We start from the raw sequence: 3,040 nt of genomic DNA, 5'->3' as shown, positions 1-3,040 counted from the left end.
TATGGCTCAGGGGGTTTAGTACACGCCCCACACTATAAAAGGCCGCCTGCAGGGCGGCCTTGTGTAGTGTGTTGTGGCAGTTAACAGAGAACAGAGAGAGAGAGAGAGAGAGTGTCATTTTTTGCAGGTAAATAGAGCAGGCAGGCAGGCTAGTCAGTTAATGTTACAGTGTGTAGAGGATATATATACATCCCAGGTGTTGTACATATATTTATACACTGTATAGTTTAGCTAGATCAGTTCTTCCTAATTTACTGGCCGGCAGGTGATTGTGCTATTTAAAGACGTTTTCACAGGTATACTATAGACACCCAGCAGGTACAATATTTAAAGGAACTGATGCAGGAGCAGTGATTTTAATGATGCTTAAATAAAAAAAAAATATATATGAAAAATTCCTTTAAATATTGTACCTGCTGGGTGTCTATAGTATGCCTGTGATAACGTCTTTGAGAACCCGGGTCTTGCCCGAGAGAACATGTATCAATGGAAAAAAAAGTTTAAAAAACTATTGTTTTTTCAGGAGTCCTGAAAAAAACGACCGTTTTTAAAACTTTGGACCAGATTCACAAAAGGGATACGACGGCGTTTCTCCTGATACGCCGTCGTATCCCTGTTTCTATCTATGCGACTGATTCATAAAATCAGTTACGCATAGATATCCCTAAGATCCGACAGGTGTAATAGTTTTACACTGTCGGATCTTAGGATGCAGTACCGCGGCCGCCGCTGGGGGGAGTTCGCGTCGTAAACCAGCGTCGGGTATGCAAATTAGGAGTTACGGCGATCCACGACGGTTTTTCGCGTTCGCTACGTCGCCGCTAGTCAAGTTTCCCGCCGCAAAGTTACACTTTTTTTTTGGTGCCTTAACTTTAGTCAGCAAGTGTATTGCTGTCTAAAGTATGGCCGTCGTTCCCGCGTCGAAATTTAAAAATCAACGTCGTTTGCATAAGCCGTCCGGGAATACGGAAGTGTGCTACGCGCGTCGCCGTTCTAAAAAATGACGTCACGGCGCACAAAGCACGGCGGGAGTTCGGAAACGGAGCATGCGCGGTAGGTCCGGCGCGGGATCGCGCCTAATTTAAATGGCACACGCCCATTTAAATTGGCCCGCCTTACGCCGGAGGCCGCGGGCGTAGTTTTCATCGCAATCAGGCACTTGCGATGAAAAATAGCGGCGGTGTAACTTATCTAGGATAAGTTACGCCGCCGCGATTCTACGTGAATCTGGCCCTGTTTTTCCATTGATACATGTTCCCTGGGGCAAGACCCGGGTTCTTAACCACTTCAATACCGGGCTTTAAAACCCACCTCCTTCCCGGGCCTATTCTGGCACTTCTTTCCTACATGTACAAATCCTCATTCTTTTGCTAGAAAATTACTCAGAACCCCCAAACATTATATATGTTTTTTTAGCAGACACCCTAGGGAATAAAATGGCGGTCATTGCAACTTTTTATCTTGCACCGTATTTGCGCAATAATTTTTTAAACGGCTTTTTTTTGTAAAAAAAACGGTTTCATAAATTAAAAAATAACAAAACAGTAACGTTAGCCCAATTTTTTGGTAAAATATGAAAGATGATGTTACGCCGAGTAACTAGATACCTAACATGTCACGCTTTAAAATTGCGTACACTCATGGAATGGCGCCAAACTTCCTTACTTAAAAATCTCCATAGGCGACACTTTAAAATTTTTACAGGTTGCCAGTTTAGAGTTACAGAGGAGGTCTAGTGCTAGAATTGTTGCACACGCTCTAACGCACGCGGCGACACCTCACATGTGTGGTTTGAACGACGTTTACATACGTGGGCGGGACTTACGTGTGCGTACGCTTCTGAGCGCGAGCTACCGGGGACAGGGGCATTTTAATTTTTTTATTATTATTTTTTCTTTTTTATTTTACTTATTTCTTTATTTTTTACACTTTTTTTTACACTTTTTTTTTTTTTAATCGCTTTTATTCCTATTACAAGGAATGTAAACATCCCTTGTAATAGGAATGTGCATGACAGGTCCTCTTTAAGGAGAGATGCAGGGTCAATAAGACCCCACATCTCTCCTGCAGGCTGGAAAGAATGAGATCGTGAAAAAAAATTCACAGATCTCATTCAAACTAGCCGCAATTGCGGTTTGTTTACTTACGGGGACCCGGGCGTGACGTCATCACATCGCGCCCGGGCCTCCGACGGTCATAGAGATGACTGGTGACCAGATGGTCACCAGTCTTCTCTATGGCAAACATCCGGCGGACGGCGATCATCTCTCCGGGCCCCCGGTGGGACGGGAGAGCCCGGAGAAGCACCGGATGGCGGCGGGAGGGGGGGGATGTCCCCTCCCGCCGCCTGTAAGAACGATCTAGCGGCGGAACCGCCGCTATGATCGTTCTTACGGTGCGCAGGATCGCCGCCGCTAAAAAATGATATCTCAATGATGCCTCCGGGTGCAGGCATCATTGAGATATCCCCCCCGCAAAGCCCATCACGTCATATGACGTCCACCCAGGATAACAGGTCCCCGTTTTGGACGTCATATGACGGCGTGCGGGTGTCAAGTGGTTAAAGATGTTTTACGACAATAACATGCATATTAGGCTTTAAAAATTAGCACTTTTGAATTCGAATGTTCGAGTCCCATAGATGTCAATGGGGTTTTAAATGTTCGCGCGAACATTCGGTCCGTTCGAAGGTTCCGGTGCGAACCGAAGGGGTGTTCGGCTCATCCCTAGTCAGCACTCTTCTTGCTTTTTTTTTTTTCATTTTATTTGCCTTGCATGTGTATGCCAAGTGAATAACTTTCACCTAATTTAGCATCCTCTACTCCTTTAGTGAATCAACCCCAATGGGTAAGCTATATATATATATTGAACTGCTATGTACATAAAAGAAGTTGTAAATAACACTTGTGGGCTACAATAGTCTCAATGTGTAATTTAATATCCAAGACAAATGAAGTCTTTCCACGTCAAGCCCAGTCTGCACAGAATCACTTAGCAGACAAGTATTTATTGAAAAGGTGCTGGATCCGATATCATTTTT

The sequence above is a fragment of the Rana temporaria genome, chromosome 3 (assembly GCF_905171775.1).
Source record: "Rana temporaria chromosome 3, aRanTem1.1, whole genome shotgun sequence".
NCBI classification, from domain to species: domain Eukaryota; kingdom Metazoa; phylum Chordata; class Amphibia; order Anura; family Ranidae; genus Rana; species Rana temporaria.
The sequence above is the reverse complement of the archived record's forward strand: the minus strand, read 5'-3'. Positions refer to the sequence as shown.